Source organism: Zingiber officinale, chromosome 5A (genome assembly GCF_018446385.1).
Source record: "Zingiber officinale cultivar Zhangliang chromosome 5A, Zo_v1.1, whole genome shotgun sequence".
NCBI classification, from domain to species: domain Eukaryota; kingdom Viridiplantae; phylum Streptophyta; class Magnoliopsida; order Zingiberales; family Zingiberaceae; genus Zingiber; species Zingiber officinale.
In genome coordinates, this window is record NC_055994.1 from 141,456,973 (window position 1) to 141,479,478 (window position 22,506).

Consider the following 22,506-nt stretch of genomic DNA (forward strand, 5'->3'; position numbering starts at 1 on the left):
TGATGATTTAATTTTTTTTTAATAAATTAAAATATTAATTAAAATAATATTTTTTATATAAAATTTAATTTTCTCCCTTTTTGAAATGTAAAATTATTAATTAAATTTTTCATATTCATATTTTGATACCCTAATTAAGAGAAGTATAAACTTTAAAGTAAATATAATAATATACCTCAAGAATATAATAAGTTTATAATTCACTTTGTAAAATACCGGAAAAATGGCGAATAATGATAAGGGAATTTTCTGGAATTTTTGGAAATTTTTCGGGAATTTTTCGGAGCACGTATGGACGAGTTAACGGGGATAAGATTTTGGTTCCGGGAAAGCCTGTTTTGGCTACCCATTTAAGTGAGGAAAAGTTTACTTTTTTCCTTTATTTTTCTTTTATTTCTTTTCTTTATTTCTCTTTTCCTCCGTTCCTTTCCCTCGCCGAACCCCTCACCCGACCCGACGGTTTCCCTTTCTTCCCCGATTCTTCACTGTGTCGTTTCTTCCCCACACCGGCGACGCTGACTTCACTGCCATAGCGCCGGCCACTGCCTCCTCTTCTCCGAGCCTGATCTCTGCCCACCGACGCCGAGTCGTGCCCTAGTTTTCACTGCCGCCAGCAACGCCACTGTGCTTTGCCGGTGCCCCTTCCTTGTGCCCTAGCGCCGGCGACGCTCGAGCGACCGCCGACCGAGTCTCCTTTCTTCTCTTCTTGCGCCGACACTGACTCCCCGACTGTAGGCGCCTCTGATCTCCTCTTCGCGACATTTTTCTTCTGCCATAGTGCCTGTGCCGTAGCCGCCGAGTACCGTCGACATCACTTGGCACAACCGAGCCTCTCCCACTTCGTGAGTTGATGCCGGCCACCACAGACGACGCCGACCTCGCTGTGCTTTGTTGCTGGCGTATCTGTGCCCTAGATCGCTGGAAATCCAGAAATTTGAGTAGGTCTTTGGTTAGGAGTAGCAACTCAAGCCTTGGTGTTCTTTTCCGTGCCCTAATTCCCCTGTTATGTCTTCCTTCAGCCACCTCCTACGGTGAACCAGCAGGGGAGCATCCAAAACTGGTGAGTTTGGGTTTGATTATTTCTGTCCTATTAGATTTAGATCCTATTGGTGGGATCAGGATATATTAAAGGGTTGAGAATTTATCTGTGGACTGATTATGGCAGCGGAGGCGTTGGGTGGCTTCTGGAACAGCTAGTTGCTTCTGGTGGAGTAGAGGATTGGTGACATTAAGCAATTACTTCGTCCAACAGCAATTTTCCTTGCCTGTGGATTAACAGGAGCGGCTGAGAAATAAGGTAAGGTGTAGGGCATTTGATACATGCTATATCATGGTTAATCATGTTTTAGATTCATGTGTAATTGGATTTAAGTTTTGGATTAATTAGAATCGATTGAGGAGTTAGGTGATCCAATTAGAGTTTATGATTGGATCTGGATTTATGTTAGCTTCTCGAGGATTTGATTTAGCTAATTTATTATATGTAATTAGCTAAAACTGGACACCATGTATCACAGGACGTTGACACGAGACGAGCATCTCAACGTCGGATTTGCACTGGATTTGGACCTTCCGATTGGAGGCGGGTACCTCTTGACTTATCTTTTATGATATTGTCTTTGGATATGCATAGTATTTTATAACTACAAGCAATGAACATGTTTGTCTTTGGTATGTCACTGTTTGATATCCATAGCATGTTAGGTTTATCGCCTATGACGTATCCGTGCTTACATCATGTGATTTATTGCCATGAGTACTGTATTACCATGAGTATCTTAGTATCTAGAATAAGTGACATACCATGTTTTACTGAGGTTAGGACTAGGATTTGGATTGTTGTTTCTGGCCTGTGTATCTAGATTATCTGATACTTAGGTTTTTGTGCCATATCAGATTTGTGTACCTCTATTTGTATATCATATATGATTCGGGTGTTTAGACCCTGATTCTTTGATCTGTGTATATTGTTGGTACATATGCTATGGAAGAGGGATATGATTTGGGTCTAGGTTGTTATACCTTAGAGGACTTGTATACCCTAGATCCGTGGATTTGACTTACTGATACTGTGGTACCCATATTATGTATATATGGATTTTTCTATGCTGATCAGGATATTCCATACTTATTATGTTCAGGACATAGGGTTATTGATATTCTATCTGACCTGTGTACTCTAGATCTTGGTATGTGACCATCGCTTTTACAGTACCCATTTTGTATGTATGGATATGGTTATGTTGATCAGTTTTTGCCATGCTTAGTGTCATGCATCATGATTGCATGCTGTGCGATAGTCGACTCCATTGTTGTTGAGTACATCGCCAGTTACATGTTGCACACACCACCACTCATGGGTTAGTGGTCGATTCAGGCAGTGTGTGTTGCAGCAGGGACTTTGTTTGGCTACGTTGGTCCGCTCATGGGTAGTGTGACACAACGTGTTAGCCGGCAGGGATTCCTCCCCGTCATCGTGTACCGGGAGTTGAGAGCATTGAGCTCCCCCATTTATGATTTGGGGTCACAGGACAGGAGTACTCCGACAGCATCCCGTCCACTCGGTCACTCATAGTGACGACAGAGTGCACGGTTGTCACAGCCCTACCCACTCGGTCTCGCCATTTGTGTGTGAGATGACTGACTGGCGTCAGGGGTGACCAGGACGCATCATTGACATCATATGCATTGATGCATTTATTTCTTGTGATTGTGTTTGCTGCATTTATTTGCTGCATTTGGTTGGATGCATATGTTTGACATGCATACAGGATTTAGGGCACTTTCGGTTTGACGACCCTTTTGTTTGGATAGGAGTTCCTGGTGAGTACAGCTTCCTTAGTTACCTTTCAGTTTTGCATCTTTCCTAGATATATGATTAGGAAGCTGTATTCCATGTTTATTGCTGTTAGATATATCTTACTAGGCATGTCTATTGGTATTCGCTGAGTTGTTGAACTCACCCCCGTGGACTCTATATTTTTCAGGTACCAGGTTATTTATGGTGTCGCTTGGAGCATCCTGTCTGCTGGTCCCCACGTCTCATCAGAGGACTTATCGGTTCACGTATGTTTTTGTTTGTTTTATGTATCGGTTTGTTTAGCTCTGTACTCTGGTTTTATTTTTGGAGTGTTGACATTGTTATATGGTATTTTGTATTTATGTTATTGGTTGTGTAAGTCTAGCCGGCTAGCAGTTTTGTGTTTTGGTTTTGGTACAGCCGAGTGGGCTGCTTTATTTTTTTACTGCGTGGTTGTGTCAGCCAGAGGCTGAATTTATTATTAACTGCGTGGTGTTTGTTTTCTTTTATTGTTATTATTCCAGCCGCATGTGGCTGAGGTATATAGTGCTTGTAGAAAAGTTTCAGATTGTCCGCCGTACAGGGGAGATGCTGCCGAAATTTCTTCGGACAGATACTCCTCCGGGGCGTGACAATTTAGTGGTATCAGAGCAGGTATACGATACTTGCTATGTGTGCTGGATTTTCGAGATTTGTCTGATATCAATTTATTTGGTATCAGAGATCGACTTACGTGTCTTATTTTTCCGGTGTTTCGGATTTTGTGTTTTGGTCTTCTCGATGTGACTTTTTGGATTTTGGGACCTGGCAGCAGCAGGACATCTCCAAGCTATAGGAGGTATGTTGGTATACTGTTATCCTTCTATTTAGTTAGAGTATGCATTGTTGACTGTGAGAGTTATGACACTTTGTATCTGGTATCTGTCTGATGTTGTAGCCATATTACATGTGAGGGATTACAATTTCTGGTGATTTATTATATCATACACCAGTAGTATTTAGCTTCTGTTATTACTAGTTGTTTAGCAGATTGAGGCACATACCAGCCTTTGCTAGTATTAGCTGGGTAGTGGATAATATCTATATCTTCATGTTGATCTAGCCAGTAGTATATCATTTTATCTTAATTAATTACATCAGTAGATAACTGGTTTACTCTTGTTAGATGGGTCAGTGAAAGACTGACTTACGCTTGTCGACTTGGGTAGTCGTAGATTGATATACCTTAGTAGCTTATGGAGGATTAAGGTATTCTTGATTAGTTAATAGATGACCGATTTAGCTTTATTGGTCCGATCTGAATCTTTGGGTAGTTTGTGCTTAGTTTGGTATTTAAAGTACATTTGAGTACATGTTTGGTACTGATGTGGAAAAGACAGAGTTGATCGTATATCATTGTCAATTTTGGTCAGTCTATGGAGGATCGATGTATCATATTCTATGGATACTTTAATTTTAGACTGTATGTACCTGATTGGATAACTTAGAAGGTGGTATATGATTTGTGTGATAGATTGGATTAAATATGTTGATTATGAATATATATGAAGTGTACATATGGTTGTTATGAGTTGAAGGAGTTCTATGATGGATAGTTCATTTGTGGATAGTGTGGGTATTCCCATCTAGATATGGTTATTGTAGGTTCCTTGTGGATTATAGCTATTTAGTTAGTTGTACGTGTCTGATTGACATATTGGAGGTATCTTGTTGATTATGTGCGATTTGTAAATGCACCTGGGTTATAGTATGCCTTATTGGAAGTATATATTCATTATACTCAAGGTGTATGTATATATGGGGTGAGTATTGTTGGAGGTATATTGTCGATTATACCTACGTTGATTTAAGCACACATGTACGATATGTATTGTTGGAGATATCACGGTGATTTACACCTATATTGTGAGTATGTTGGGTGTGGACTAATTAGAGGATTATGTTGATCATACCTATGTTGTGTGTGCATGTGTGTCAGATGTATGGTTGGTAGCATCATGATAATTCTACCTATGTTAAATGTAGAATATTAAATGTCTACATTATGATATTGGTCGTTATACCCTGTCAACTAATTCTCCCATTAGTGGGTGACCGACCCACTAGGAGGATGATAGAGTTGACTATGGATTAGATTTGCTTACTGGGTGGTTATACCCTAGGCTACCCACATTGATCTGTGGTAGAGAGATCTTGTGCAGTCTCTAGCTAGATAGTTAGGTGCTTGGGCACTTATGTATTGTTGTGGTAGAGCGTAGCTCCCACATGTTATGGATCGTTTGTGGTAGAGCGTAGCTCCCACATATTCTGGATTGTTTGTGGTGGAGCGTTGCTCCCACATATTACGGATTGTTTGTAGCGGAGCATTGCTCCCATATTTATTGTGGATATATATTCTGGATTATTTGTGGTGGAGCGTTGCTCCCACATATGGAGGATTTCTTGTGGTAGAGCGTTGCTCCCACATGTATGATATTTCGTGTGATAGAGCATTGCTCTCACACTGGAGGTTCTATTCTTTGATGATTATATATCGTTGGTGATTAGATCTATTTATTGTTGAGGATCTCATGGTTAGGAATGTCTGTGATATGGACATTTTGTGTCTTGGTTTTACCATTAGTGCTTGTGGTGCCCTAGATGTTATCATAGACTCGATGATATGGGTATTCCTAGGATGTTTAGATTGGTTTCCATTGTCTTTGTTGACGATGTGGTGATCTATTTCGGATCCGAGGTGAGTCACGTGCACCACCTTTGCATAGATCTAGAGATGATTCGACGAGAATATCTATATGTGATTATCAATAGTGCTGATTTGGATTGTCTTATGAGATGATGTTTGGGACACACGATCACCAGTAGGAGTGTACCGTAGTTCCACAGGAGATAGAGGTTGTTACCGTTGGGAGCAGCCGAAATCAGTGCAGGAGATCCGCAGTCCTTGGGACTGACAGGATATTACAGACCTTTCGTCGAGGGTTTCTTTCGCATAGTTATGCTACTTACACGCCTGACCTAGAAAAGCGTGAAGTTCACTTGGACTGAGGATGACAAGACCAGCTCCTAAGAGCTGAAGTGGAGACTAGTGTCGGCTTCGATTTTTGGGTTTTACCTTCTGGAGAGAACGGATATGTCCTCTGCGCCGACGCATCTATTCAGGGTTTGAGCGCTGTTCTGATGCAGCACGATAGGGTAGTCTCCTACTTCTCGGCAGTTGAAGGAGCATGAGGAGAATTACCCAGTACATGATTTGTCGTGGGCCGCCATTATTTTTGCCTTGAAGATTTGGCGATATTATTTATATGGTATTATATTTGAGATTCTCACTGATCATAAAAATCTCAAATACCTGTTCACTCTGAAGGAACTTGATCTCCGACAGAGGAGATGGATGAAGTTCCTGAAGGACTACGATTGTACAATTAGCTACCACCCTGGGAAAACTAATGTGGATGCTGATGCACTCAGCAGGAAGTCTAGAGCGACTTTGGCTTGCCACCGGACTTCAGACACGGACTTGATTCAGGGTTTCTCTGAGTTAGACCTTGAGGAGCAGGGACCGACAGAGCAGGGTACTCTGGTTATCATGGTTGCTCAGTCGTCAATCAGGACGAGGATCCGGAAGCCCTAGACTGTTGGTATTTGCAGTTTATTTGCAGCCAGATAGCTTCCGGGCAACAGACCGAGTTCACACGAGACGAGGAGAGTGTTATACACTTCCGAGGCAGATTATGCGTACTTCAGTCTCATCCGGTCTTATAGGGGTTACTGTCAGAGGCTCATCGCTCATAATTTGCTGTCCACCTAGGCGGTACCCGTGTGTACCAAGATTTGAGGTGTTCCTATTGGTGGAATGGTATGAATAAAGACATCATAGAATTTGTGGCGAGATGTCTGTCTGTCAGTAGGTGAAGTCCGAGCATCAGAGACCAGCTGGTTTACTTCAGTGGATTCCTATTCCCGAGTGGAAATGGGAACATATTATCATGGACTTTGTGTTGAGTTTACCGAGGACACGATGAGGCCATAACGCGATTTGGGTAATCGTAGATCGATTAACCAAATCCGTGCATTCCTTAACGATTCAGAGGACTGATTCCTTGGATCGATTGGCAGATCTGTACTGCCGAGAGATCATCAGACTACATGGTGTTCCTTTGAGTATTATTTCGGATAGAGACCCCGGTTCACGTCTCGTTTTTTTTGGCAGAGTCTGTAGCAGGCCTTGGGCATTCAGCTCTGTTTCAGTATAACTTTCCATCTACAGATAGATGGACAGTCGGAGCGGGTCATTCAGACTCTAGAGGTTTTGCTGAGGTCTAGTGTATTGGATTTTGGAGGTTGGGGAGGCCCAGATGTTGGGACCTCATAGAGCTCAGCATGAGGCAGAGTTGGACCGTACTGTCTGACGGAGGATGTCAGAGGCGTAGGACCGCCAGAAGAGTTATGCTGATTGGAGACGCATATCCCTAGCCTTCTCTATTTGTGACCATGTATTTTTGTGAGTTTTCACCCACGGAAGGAGTGAAGAAATTTGGCTTCAGAGGAAAGCTAGCTCTGTGATACATTAGACCTTTCCAGATCTCGGAAAGGATTGGAGCGGTAGCTTACCGGTTGGCACCACCACCGTCTCTGGCAGGAGTTCACGATGTATTCCACGTATCTATGTTGCGGAGGTATGTGCCCGACCCGACGCATGTGCTGGCTGATATTCCAGTTCCAGTTCAGCCTGATATTTTATATGAGGAGATTCCGGTACGGATTTTGGACCGGAAAGAGCGTCAGTTGCGGAACAAGACTATCCAGCTGGTTAAAGTCGGATGGCAGCATCATTCGGACGAGGAGGCTTTTTGGGAGCTCGAGGATACTATCCGAGCTCGATACCCCATTTTTCATTTGAGATATGTGATTTTATTTATCGTTCAGCATTTATACTCGTTACCTGTTGTTGGTATTTGTTGATGGTAGAGAACGAAATTTGGGGACCAAATTTTTATTAGTGGGGGAGAATGTAAAATACCGGAAAAATGGCGAATAATGATAAGGGAATTTTCTGGAATTTTTGGAAATTTTTCGGGAATTTTTCGGAGCACGTATGGACGAGTTAACGGGGATAAGATTTTGGTTCCGGGAAAGCCTGTTTTGGCTACCCATTTAAGTGAGGAAAAGTTTACTTTTTTCCTTTATTTTTCTTTTATTTCTTTTCTTTATTTCTCTTTTCCTCCGTTCCTTTCCCTCGCCGAACCCCTCACCCGACCCGACGGTTTCCCTTTCTTCCCCGATTCTTCACTGTGCCGTTTCTTCCCCACACCGGCGACGCTGACTTCACTGCCATAGCGCCGGCCACTGCCTCCTCTTCTCCGAGCCTGATCTCTGCCCACCGACGCCGAGTCGTGCCCTAGTTTTCACTGCCGCCAGCAACGCCACTATGCTTTGCCGGTGCCCCTTCCTTGTGCCCTAGCGCCGGCGACGCTCGAGCGACCGCCGACCGAGTCTCCTTTCTTCTCTTCTTGCGCCGACACTGACTCCCCGACTGTAGGCGCCTCTGATCTCCTCTTCGCGACATTTTTCTTCTGCCATAGTGCCTGTGCCGTAGCCGCCGAGTACCGTCGACATCACCTGGCACAACCGAGCCTCTCCCACTTCGTGAGTTGATGCCGGCCACCACAGACGACGCCGACCTCACTGTGCTTTGTTGCCGGCGTATCTGTGCCCTAGATTGCTGGAAATCTAGAAATTTGAGTAGGTCTTTGGTTAGGAGTAGCAACTCAATCCTTGGTGTTCTTTTCCGTGCCCTAATTCCCCTGTTATGTCTTCCTTCAGCCACCTCCTACGGTGAACCAGCAGGGGAGCATCCAAAACTGGTGAGTTTGAGTTTGATTATTTCTGTCCTATTAGATTTAGATCCTATTGGTGGGATCAGGATATATTAAAGGGTTGAGAATTTATCTGTGGACTGATTATGGCAGCGGAGGCGTTGGGTGGCTTCTGGAACAGCTAGTTGCTTCTGGTGGAGTAGAGGATTGGTGACATTAAGCAATTACTTCGTCCAACAGCAATTTTCCTTGCCTGTGGATTAACAGGAGCGGCTGAGAAATAAGGTAAGGTGTAGGGCATTTGATACATGCTATATCATGGTTAATCATGTTTTAGATTCATGTGTAATTGGATTTAAGTTTTGGATTAATTAGAATCGATTGAGGAGTTAGGTGATCCAATTAGAGTTTATGATTGGATCTGGATTTATGTTAGCTTCTCGAGGATTTGATTTAGCTAATTTATTATATGTAATTAGCTAAAACTGGACACCATGTATCACAGGACGTTGACACGAGACGAGCATCTCAACGTCGGATTTGCACTGGATTTGGACCTTCCGATTGGAGGCGGGTACCTCTTGACTTATCTTTTATGATATTGTCTTTGGATATGCATAGTATTTTATAACTACAAGCAATGAACATGTTTGTCTTTGGTATGTCACTGTTTGATATCCATAGCATGTTAGGTTTATCGCCTATGACGTATCCGTGCTTACATCATGTGATTTATTGCCATGAGTACTGTATTACCATGAGTATCTTAGTATCTAGAATAAGTGACATACCATGTTTTACTGAGGTTAGGACTAGGATTTGGATTGTTGTTTCTGGCCTGTGTATCTAGATTATCTGATACTTAGGTTTTTGTGCCATATCAGATTTGTGTACCTCTATTTGTATATCATATATGATTCGGGTGTTTAGACCCTGATTCTTTGATCTGTGTATATTGTTGGTACATATGCTATGGAAGAGGGATATGATTTGGGTCTAGGTTGTTATACCTTAGAGGACTTGTATACCCTAGATCCGTGGATTTGACTTACTGATACTGTGGTACCCATATTATGTATATATGGATTTTTCTATGCTGATCAGGATATTCCATACTTATTATGTTCAGGACATAGGATTATTGATATTCTATCTGACCTGTGTACTCTAGATCTTGGTATGTGACCATCGCTTTTACAGTACCCATTTTGTATGTATGGATATGGTTATGTTGATCAGTTTTTGTCATGCTTAGTGTTATGCATCATGATTGCATGCTGTGCGATAGTCGACTCCATTATTGTTGAGTACATCGCCAGTTACATGGATCTGCACACACCACCACTCATGGGTTAGTGGTCGATTCAGGCAGTGTGTGTTGCAGCAGGGACTTTGTTTGGCTACGTTGGTCCGCTCATGGGTAGTGTGACACAACGTGTTAGCCGGCAGGAATTCCTCCCCTTCATCGTGTACCGGGAGTTGAGAGCATTGAGCTCCCCCATTTATGATTTGGGGTCACAGGACAGGAGTACTCCGACAGCATCCCGTCCACTCGGTCACTCATCAGGAGCAGTGACGACAGAGTGCACGGTTGTCACAGCCCTACCCACTCGGTCTCGCCATTTGTGTGTGAGATGACTGACTGGCGTCAGGGGTGACCAGGACGCATCATTGACATCATATGCATTGATGCATTTATTTCTTGTGATTGTGTTTGCTGCATTTATTTGCTGCATTTGGTTGGATGCATATGTTTGACATGCATACAGGATTTAGGGCACTTTCGGTTTGACGATCCTTTTGTTTGGATAGGAGTTCCTGGTGAGTACAGCTTCCTTAGTTACCTTTCAGTTTTGTATCTTTCCTAGATATATGATTAGGAAGCTGTATTCCATGTTTATTGCTGTTAGATATATCTTACTAGGCATGTCTATTGGTATTCGCTGAGTTGTTGAACTCACCCCCGTGGACTCTATATTTTTCAGGTACCAGGTTATTTATGGTGTCGCTTGGAGCATCCTGTCTGCTGGTCCCCACGTCTCATCAGAGGACTTATCGGTTCACGTATGTTTTTGTTTGTTTTATGTATCGGTTTGTTTAGCTCTGTACTCTGGTTTTATTTTTGGAGTGTTAACGTTGTTATATGGTATTTTGTATTTATGTTATTGGTTGTGTAAGTCTAGCCGGCTAGCAGTTTTGTGTTTTGGTTTTGGTACAGCCGAGTGGGCTGCTTTATTTTTTTACTGCGTGGTTGTGTCAGCCAGAGGCTGAATTTATTATTAACTGCGTGGTGTTTGTTTTCTTTTATTGTTATTATTCCAGCCGCATGTGGCTGAGGTATATAGTGCTTGTAGAAAAGTTTCAGATTGTCCGCCGTACAGGGGAGATGCTGCCGAAATTTCTTCGGACAGATACTCCTCCGGGGCGTGACACACTTAGTTAAAAATAAGTGTATTCAAAATTATTTAAAAATAAAGAAAGATAGGAATATGTCTAATTACTTAAATAAAAGATGAAGAAAGCAACCCTTACAAAAAGAAACAAAATTGAGGAAATAAGAACAATGAAATAGGATAACAATAGAAAAAAAAATTATACTCTCATGCTCAACTCATCATCATCCGTGAAGCACAAAAAAATAATATATGTATTAAATGACAAAACTCAATACAATCCTTAGAACAAAATCATTTATAAGAACTAAGGCTGCATTTGGTAGCCTGTAATCTGCCTTGTAATGTAATTCAGATTACATTACAAAGTCGATTATTTTGTTTGGTACCACTCTAACTTTGTAATGTAATATAATCTGGATTACAAAAGATAATAACCTTTTGTAATCCAGGATTACAAGCCAAATAGCATGTAATCTAATTACATTACAACCCTAAATTTTTTTATACCAAATATAATCCTAATTCCCTCTCCATCCCGTCGCACATCCCCGACTCATTCCCTCTCCATCCCATCGCACATCCTCTCCCTCGCCTCACCCCATCATCTCGGTGCCTCCATCAGGATCGGTGCCGACACCACCTCCATCCAGCGACGACACCAACATCGGCGCCAACACCACCTCCATCCAACCCCTCCATCAGCATCGGCGCCGACAACAATATCGGCGCTGATAATAGCATTAGCGCCGACACCAGCATCAGCACTGGCACCACCCTCATCTCTACTTCCCATTAAAGTCTTGTCGAGGCTTTGATCCACCATTTTCTCCATCAGCATCGACGCCAACACCACCTCCCTCGCCTCCGTTCCCCATAAAGTCTCGCCAAGGCTTTGATCCACCGCCTCTATCAGCATCGAAATATCTATATCTGTAAGTTCATAGTCAGATGTTTCCAATATCAAATTTTTGGTTAAAAACCCTTGGTCTGGAAGGTCTTCTTACATTTTAACTGGAAGAGTAATTTTTTTTCTACTTCTGTCATCCATTTAGATTCCTTGGCATGTGAAGATGTTTAGATTCATAATTTTACTTGTATTGGTGGAATGTGAAAAGCTTATTAGGGATTTCACATATGCTTCCCTTATTCCTGTGCACTCTAACATTTTTAGTTGATCTCATCCACAGCTTTTGATTTATTGTTGGAACAATGTTTTGGGTTACATAGGCTTTACTTCGAAAAGTTGTTTAAGTTGTGTTGTGCAATGCAAGGATGTTGAACCAAGAGCTTCAACACTATTCTTGTAGCTTGTCAGCCAACACAGTACAATATGAAATCTTAACAATTCATTAACTAAATGGAAACTTGTCTATTTTCGAGGTTATGTGGTTTCTAGTAAAGTTGCTAACTCAATTTATACCAATCATTGCTGTTTTCTTTTTATAAATGAGGTTGCAACCTATCCAATCTTAAAGAAATTAATTGTCACCTGTCAAACATGATGCGTATAACCACAATTGGTCACAAGAGTGCTGTGTTTTTTGTTAACTCAGGATCCACTTTCATATGAGTATCTTCATTTTAATTCCGATAGCTACAAGCCTACAAAAGGAAGTCAGATTTTTCTTTCAGAAAAAAAACCAGAAGTTTACATTTATTGTTCCTTTTTATCATGAACTCTGAATTTTTGAAATTTATATTTCTCCTTTTTTGTCAATTTTATGACCAATCTAAAAATCCTTAGATTTGTAATGTTATTTTCAAACCTTGTTATATGTTTTCATCAAAATCAGCATCTTGTTTTCATCAAAATCAACACCTTTTCATTTATTGGTTTTATTTATTTTGCAACCATGACTCATCTTAGTTTAAAGACCAGGAACATAATGAGAAAAAGGAAATTAATTGTTGTGTTAATGCATTGGTTGGAGATCTTGAATATAGTGAATTGGTTTTTTCAAATGTGTTGTATTTTAGTGGAATGGCGTAATAGATCGTATTGTTTGAAAAGACAATATGTGAATGACGTTTTTGCTAGGAGAGGGATGATATATAATTTAGCATATGACAGTGACACTACTTGCATATCACAGCTAAGAATGAATAGGAGTAGTTTTACAAAGTTATGTTGTATGCTTGAAAGTGAAGGGGGCCTGAAAGGAACAAGATATATAGAGGTAGATGAGCAAGTAGCAATGTCATTACATTTGCTAGCTCAACATGTCAAGAATAAAACTATACAATTTCAATTTAAAAGTTCTGGTGAAATAATAAGTAGGCATTTTCTTTGATTTTTGAATGCTGTTATTCGTCTACAAAATCTGTTTTTCAAAAATCCAGAGCCAATTGCAGCAGACTCAATAGATTGGAGATGGAAATGGTTTAAGGTAATTATTATATTTGTTTTTAAAGTTATGATTTATGATTTTTTTTCTTCTTATTTTCTTTTTGTTGTTCCTTGTAGAATTGTTTGGGAGCTTTAGATGGGACACACATTAAAGTTAGAGTACCAGCCGAGGATAAACCTAGATATCGGACAAGAAAGGGTGAAATTGCTACTAATATGTTTGCTGCTTGTTCCTAAGATATGCAATTTACATATGTGTTGTCTGGATGAGAAGGTTCAACAACAGATAATAGAGTGTTACGAGATGCAATCACAAGGAAAAATGGATTAAAAGTCCCACATGGTTTGCTAATTAATTTTTCAAAATATCCTAAATACTTTACTGTGTTTTGAGTTTGTGATCTATTTTAATACATTTATTCAATTTATAGGATATTATTACCTTGTCTATGCCGGTTACACAAACTGTGAAGGCTTTTTAGCACCATATAGAGGCCAAAGATATCATTTAAATGAGTGGAAAGAAGGTCGAGTACCTAGAAGTTCTCAAGAGTTTTTCAATATGAAGCATTCGGCTGCTACAAATGCGATAGAGAGATGTTTTGGGCTACTTAAAATACGTTGGGCAATACTTAGAAGCCCAGCTTATTATCCAATCCAAACTCAAAATCGAATGATTATGGCATGTTGCCTTCTTCACAATTTTATAAGAAGAGAAATGGCTGGGGATCTTGCAGAAAGAAAGTTGGAGAAAAGACTGGATAGTCATCCAGATGAAGTTGATGACATTGGTGAAAACATGGTGTTAACCATTGAGACTTCGAGTGAATTTAGCAATTGACGTGATAATTTGGCCAATGACATGTTTAATGAATGGAAAAGATCTAGATGAGATCATTTGTGTGATTCTTATGAAGTATTAGATTTTTTTTGACATGTCTTACAATTTTATAGTTGAATGTTTAGCTTATTTTGAGTATGTTAAATTATAATGTTTAGCTTACAATGTTTCTTTGTAATTTGGTCAATACATTCTATTTTCCATTCAGTAGTAGAAACCCAATGTCTATTTTCCATTGAGTATGTTGAATTACAATGTTTAGCTTACAATGTTCAAGTTTACAATGTTTAGCTGGTTGCTATTTCTCTTTATTTGCGCTATTAACTTTTTGTGCTATAGGTGAACATGGCTTCTAATCCTTCAGGAGAATCTTACAACCCAAAAAGACCCGTGAAAAATAAACATCAATGGTCTGCTATAGAAGATGTTGCACTTATTGAAGCATTGATGCAATTAAATAATGCTGGAGATCTTAGAAATAAGAATGAGAAAGGTTTTAGGCCAGGACATGGACTAAAGCTACAACAAATGCTTGAGGTTAGCTTGCCTGGATATGGAATTAAGGCAAAACCACACATTGAATCAAGGTTAAGAACTTTCCAGAAGCTCCACAATATTGTCCATGACATGTTGTATGGAGTTGGTAGCAGCGGTTTTGGTTGGGACTCAGGAAAAAAATTGTTATGGCTGAGAATTCTGTGTGGGATGAATATATTAAGGTAATTTATTTTATTATTAAAATGATTTATTTTTATTTTCCATTTGTTTAGTTAGTAATATAAATTTTATTTTATAGACTCATGGAGATGCAGAACAATTTAGATACAAGTCATTGGCTTACTATAAGGAACTTTCTATCATTTTGTGTGGAGACCGTGCATCTGGGAAAGATGCTCAAGTTCCTGCTGATATTGTCGAAGAATTAGACAAAGTTGCAGTTGAAAATGATGAAAGCATAGGTGTTGATGAGGATTATGCTTCATATGCCCAAGATTTCATATTTAGATCAAGCGAAGAGAATTCTAAGCCAAAAAGGAGAAAGACCGAGAGCACTAAAGATTTGTCTCGAGTTATCAAAGAGGCAACAACTATTCTTAGGGAAGAACTTAACAATGCAAGTAATCGATTAAGTAAAGCATTGGAATATGATGAAGGCACTGAAAAAAGAATGAAAATCAATGAGGTTTTAACAAAGTTACCTGGGCTTAGCATATTGGAGCGACACAAAGCGACAAGAAAAATTAGTTGTGATTGTGAGACTACAGATATTTTCTTCACCATACCAGATGATGAGAAAGAAGTTTTTGTGAAAACATTATTGAATGGAGATATTTGAGGCATAGACTTGTAGGTTTTGTTGTAATTTCTTTGGACAAGTTAAACTTGTAATTTTCTAGAGAATTTGGCGGTTAAACTTTGTTTTTAACGCAAACTTGGTAGTTAACTTTGTTCGGTTTATTAAAATTTGATTTGATTTATTTTAGTTTGGTTTTGTTCATGTGATTAAATTTAGTTTGATTTAATTTGATCTTGTTTAAAAACTATATATGTGTTCATTCTTAGAATTCATTATATAGGCGAATTTTGTGGCATCTCCAAATTGTACTAGGCCAAAATCTCAGATGTGGGTGGTTTCATCTAAAATGTGAATTCTTGATGGTGATTGTCATTCATTTTACCTTGAGCAAAAGCTTGGCTGGAAGGATAATCCAAGTATAGATGTTGTGTGTTCTTAGTTGATTTAGTTTTCGAGTTCCTATGATAAACTAAAACTTCTGTCAGAGAATGAGCTATCAATTGATGCTGTGTTAGCAAGAGAAATCCCGTCTATGTATTCATATTTACAGGAATTTGTTGGCTCCCATAAATTTGATGTTCTTAAGGAATACTTGGATGATGTTCCTTGGGTTTATATAGGCGACAATTTTGTATCTCCCATGGTGCTTGCATTTGACTCTCCTGTGAAGTACCACCCTTATCTTTATGTTGTTCCCTCTGAGTTATCTAAATTTAAATCTTTACTTTCGATTAGGTGTCAAGTTAACTTTTGATGCAACTGATTATGTGCATGTACTGCAACTGATTATGATGAAAGTGACTTTGTACTGTATGATCTTTTAGAGTTGGTTGACAAATGCAAAGCAAAGAAATTGCACCTGATATATGACAAACGAGAACATCCTTGACAATCGTTGCTCCAACAGAATTTAGGTAAAAATAGCTTTGGGCACAGTTTTGATCCCATCTTGTTGATGGTTAATGTTGTTTATTTATTAGTGTGAAGATACTGAAGAAGGCAATTTTTTGACTGGCTAGACATGAGTGTTTTCCTAATTGATTTTGATCTTTTGTATTTTAGGCGACTTCCAGGCTGCTTCTTTGACAGTTGTTTTTGAAGGAACAACACTAAGCATGGAAGAAGTATGCAGTCTGCACCTGCCTCCACCATGGAAAGTTCAAGGCAGTGCTCTTTACTACGGGCTGGGAATGATTAGTGGATACTTCCTTTGTGACCTCATGACTATTGTTTCTGGAGGTTATTTTTACATTTTTGATCCTCTTGGCTTGGCTCTATCTGCACACCCAAATGGTGCCCCTTCTGCAAGATTATTTTCTCTAATAGGTTTGGCACTGCCTCTTATGTCTTTGCATGCAATTCAATTGCTTTATCTCACATGTTTGACAAGTCAAACAAATTCACATGAAAAATCACTTTGCCCATGGTTTTTTTTTGTAGCACATATGTCTTACTAATTTCTAGAAGGGTCAAAATATTTAATCTTTTGCTTCAATTACTAGTTTTGTTGTTTCTTGTTAAATCAAATAGTTCATTAACTTCTGCTCTGGTTTATTCTTTCGGTGTTAGTTACCTGTCCATGCTGCTCCAGATTTTGAAAAGGTGGTGCAGGATCATGTATATGATTCTAATATTTTGCAAGGTGAAAGAGAAGATGCTGCTTTTGATGTCATTGCTTCCTCACTAGGAGCTCCTTTGCAGGGAAGTTAGCAGCCTGTGCATGCATCAAGTCAGAAAACGCATTGTATATAAAACGTATTGTATAGCATATGCAGACTGCTATGTTTCTCGTGTTGGATGTATTTGCAACAACGATCCAATATGCAGAAGGTCGAGTACCTGAAAAATCTAATGTGATTTTCACTAGTATTAATCAATATAATTTACTTGTCTGACCATTTTTCATCAAAATCAGTCGCACAGTATTTGTAAATAATTTTATTTAATTTGTTCTTATTTGATTTAGTTGGATTAAAATTGATTTAATTGAGAGGAAGAATAAAATTATTTAAATTCTATTATAAGGTTATTTTTGTCATTTTACAATAATATGAATTACATTCATTATCAAAAATAATGTACACCAAACAAGGGAATAGAATCACCCTTGTAATCAAAGATTACATGCATAGATCACCAAACATAGTAATATAATCCTGATTACATTACATTATAAATTTGATTACATTACAAATTGGATTACATTACGTCCTACCAAACGCAGCCTAAATGTGAGCCTTTTTAGGCATGAAGCAAAAGAAAAAATAAACCATATTTTTTATACCTAAACCGGAACAGTTGTAAATGATAGAATGGAGACAAAGAGAAAATCAAACAATTTATGACTATAAATACAACTAAATAAAAGTTAAACTTAATGTCTATCAAGAAAATGAAATAGTAAAGATATCTAACTCATTGTTGCTCAAAAATAATAAAATTTTCCATTTCAATTAAACACAATATGGATGAATGCATCCACATTTGAATTTAATTAATCAAGGAGCATAGTAGCAGCACGGATTAGCGTATTAGTGTTAGGTGTGGTTTCTCTTCTCTAATCTCAACGAGCAAAAGAAACACAGAGAAGGGGAGTTGGATAAGGCGAAGAGGGGAACTAAAAAAACCAAAATTTTAATTCTACATTGTATGGATAAGATAAAAAATTTATAATTCATGTTATTATTAATCAAAGGAGAAAGCATCACCAATGAAAGAGAAACTAACAAGAGAATACTAGGATTGAGAGATATTGAAGAGAAATATATTTGATCTTATAAAATAACATCTATAATTAAAAATAAATTTATTTGTTAACACAAGAGAGCCCCTTTATGACTCTATCCATTGGAACCATAATGAGATTTTTGCTTAATCCGAAGCTTTGATTAGAGATGGAGATAATGTAAATCTTTAATCGTGTGGGCCCTATTTATAAAAATATATTTAATATATTAAAAAAATAACTCCAATTTTTAGAGAATAAGATTGTGCAATCTTTTATCACATGAGCCCTATTCTTTTTTAATTCTCTTTAAAAACACACATAAAAATATATTTAATATTTTAAAAATAATGAGCCCCAATAAAAATTGGGGTCCTAGCCATAGGTCTTAATGACTTATGCCTAAAGTCGGCTCTGACCTAAGTTATCCATTGATACTACTTTTATAAAGAAATACCATGACTTAGAAGATTAAGGAATATTAAGTATTGAATTTTTAAAATAAAATGTATAACAATAAACTGATGAATTAAATTATAGAACACGAAATGAGAGCGCTAAATTAAAATTGGATCAGATTCAAACTAAACCTAACAGATAGGTAGTTTAAATCGAGATTGATTTGGAGTTGATTTAACTAAGTTATAACCGAATCAATCAATTAAAATAAATTTTGGTATTTTTAATGAAACTTCTCTTTCTTCTTTTTTTTTTCTCCCTATACATGTAGTAGTCACACCGTGTCACTTCTCCTTTCTTCTCCGACTACAATAAACCTGTAAGTTTTTTCTCTCCTCTTCTCGAGCACAAGAGCTCACTTTTCTTTTTTCTTTTTTCTTTTTTTTTTCTTTCTCTTCTCCAACAAGCAAGAAATGTGGCATCAACTATTGTCCTCTTCCAACAACAATAGGAATTCTCGCATTTTCTTCCTCTTCTCGTGTTTTCTAAGGTTTTATTAGCATCATAATTAAGAATAGTCCTATTTTGTCTTACTTTGCTCTCTTTGTATCGTTGTCGAGCTCATTGAAATTAGTCAAGATTGCTAATGAAGAAGGTAAAGCTCCTCTTTTGCTTCTTCCTCCCTATCTTCTTTTTTATATTTTTCTCAAAGGCATTGACAACCCTTTACAAGTAGCTCTTTTTCTCCTTTGTATAATCACAACAACAATAACAATAAGAGGAGTGAGTTGCTCATTTCTTCTTTAAAGTTTCATTAATTAAAGAAAAGTTGTAAGTATAAACTTTATATTATTAGATTTTTAATTAGGATGGTTATTTAGAACGGAACGAAGGTTTCACATATAGGAATGCTAAATATTATAAGGAAACAAGATCATAAATGGTTTTTCAACTTTAAATCATAGATAAACTATGGGAATTAATGGATTGTTATTTCAACTAGAACTAAGGGCTAAGATTAAATTTTTAAATTTAAATATATTTTTGGCCCTTTAAATTTGAAATTTATGCTTTTGAATTGTGAAAATAGATCTGATGTTTGAAATTTTAAAAAAATTATTTTATATTTTTAAGTATTTTCAAATTTTTATAGTTGATAATGTAATTTTGTATTTATTAATTTTTAAAATGTATTGAATTCACCCCGCTAGTGAAAATCTGGACTACGTCATTACTAGTATTGTTGACTCCTATGCAGGTAAATCACCGGAGATATTTTGCCCTAGTACAATATTCCTTTGTATTGAAAAGATCAGACACCTAACAAGATACTTTGCACCCACTAGGAATTGGCCCAAACTCTTTAGTATTGTTTTAGCTCTAAATATGTGATATGTCCACTCACTATTTTGTACGTAGTTGTATTTGACTTGTATATCGACATTAAAAAAAAACGATACAAATTGATATATAAATCACACTTTTGCCCCGTCAGATTGATACAATGTCACACTTTTCACCCCCATAGATTGATACAATTGGTAATTATATGAGTGGTTACTCCAATAGGTCTTGCGATCAATATCAAGAAGGTATAAAAATATATTGTTAGATATCTGATCTTCCCCCATGCAAAGGGCCGCTATGTTAGGAGAAAATGTCCTCCGTAATTTATCTGTCTGTATCTAATCGGGAGGCTAGTGATACTAAATCGCTTGAGATGAGCGTTATCATCTTTATTACTCCACTAAATCACATTTTTCATCTAACTCCATAATATCTTTAGTTGTTAATCTTTCCCTTAGTCCTAGTCACATCGTAAAAGAATATTTCGACGATATATAGGGGCTCACTTCAATTGCATATATAGCTGCATTTGTTTCTTTAATCTCAAAGAAAGCATATGCTCGTCTAAAATTGTATCCTAAGTCCAACTTTCTAACATTTTATTGCTTATCTTTATTCCCCTCTCGATCACCCCATTAGTACAACAACAATAATTAAATTTTATCTAGTTAGATGGGATTGGCTATATGAATCTTTTTACGTCATTGAACTTTATCTCCTATTATATTATCATATATATATACTTAAATAAATTTTATCTTATTTTATTATTGCTAACTAAGTTTTTTTTGTCTTTCTCTTGCTCGTTTGATATGTGTGTTTATCATAGTTTCACATCACCTAATTGAAACATTTATTGGTCATCTAAGTGCATGTCCGTACTGTTGGTGTTGGTAGTTTTGAGAGCATGAAAACTTAAACGAAGTAATTAAAATAATAATGCGGAAACCATAAACACTCACATTGATCTCCCGAAGAACCGCAACCGAAGACGCCGGTCGATGAAGTTGCCGATGAACCGCCGGAGACGTCGCTGCTGCTGTCGCCGAGAAGATCACCACACGGAACCTTCTCGGACTCTTCCACAAACCAAATCTCGTCCCTAGCCGTTCTCTCTTTGCTCACTGATCACCTCACGCCTCTACTCGCTGATTACCTTCGCATCAACCTCTACCTCTCTGATTGCCTTGGACGCCTTTTATAAGAAGGCTGAGGAAGACGAAGGGGAAAGGACGCCCCTTCGTCTCCTTGGCGTTTCCAGCAAACTGCCGTTTGCGGCAGCGAAAGGGACGAACCCTTTCGTCTGCCAAGTATAACGCCCAACATCTCCCACTCGTCCAAGTCAATCCATATGGTCACATAGACCATGTCAGTCACATAGACTACAAGGTGATCAAGTTACGAAGACTGGAGCGAAATTAGTCACAAAGACCAAATAAGTCACGAAGACTTTATGAGGATCAAGTCACGAAGACCAGAGCAAAATTTAGTCACAAAGACCAAATAAGTCACACAGACTTTATGAGAATCAAGTCACGAAGACCAGATCAGAACATCCATTCCATACATTAGGGAAAATGGTTCGTGCGACAGCAAGCACAGTGAGCATTCAATTGCTAAGAAGATTGTCACACCTTACTTAGCTACTCCATAGAATAAATCAGAGACATATATGTCCATAGAACGAATCATAGACATAAATGGCTTGCCTTTACCCCAGATTAAATTATTTACATCATCATGAACATCTCTAATCCCTCATATTGACCATATGTCAAGAGCATGTTCAACACCTCCAATCAAACAAATTATTCACAATTACATTTTATGTACTGAACTAAAAATGTAACCGGTACCAGTGAATAAATGTCGCAGATGTAAATCAATTTTAATCTTCCTTTTTAGCTAGAATCCATTCATTCTAATCAGTTGTTTTCCTAGTTATGCTTCATAGACCGAATCATCCATAGCCAATAGGAAGCATGCTAAAGTAGCAAACACTGATCAAAACTTCAAGTAGACAGCTAAATAGTCACTTAGGGTAAAATCGAGATTAACATATAATCTCAAGGGTCTCACATAGTAGAGAAGCAGGGATCCATTCTCCTACAACCCTTCTTCTCGCCATAGCACATGTGGTATGAATCACATGCTACGATGTTATTCTCTTTACCAAAAGAGCGCATGTTTTTCCCAATTTTAACATCGTACAGATTTCGATCTAGACATTCCCAATGTCTAATCCTGAATTCAACATATGAATTCTAATCTGGCTTCAAGCAGATTCAGTAAATGGTGGGTGCATTTACTCCAATCATTACACAAATGATCTCATCTTGACACAAATATCAAGGCGACCTTAACTTATGGGTATATCTCTATTCACAGCTACAAAAGCTGTCCCATAAGCAACGGTCTTACCTCTATTCGTACTTAACAAATAGAGATGATTGTCCATGTGAGTGGACCAATCCCAATCTGCCAACATGCTTATCGAGACTTTTATTCGAATGTAACAAAGACACATATACACTG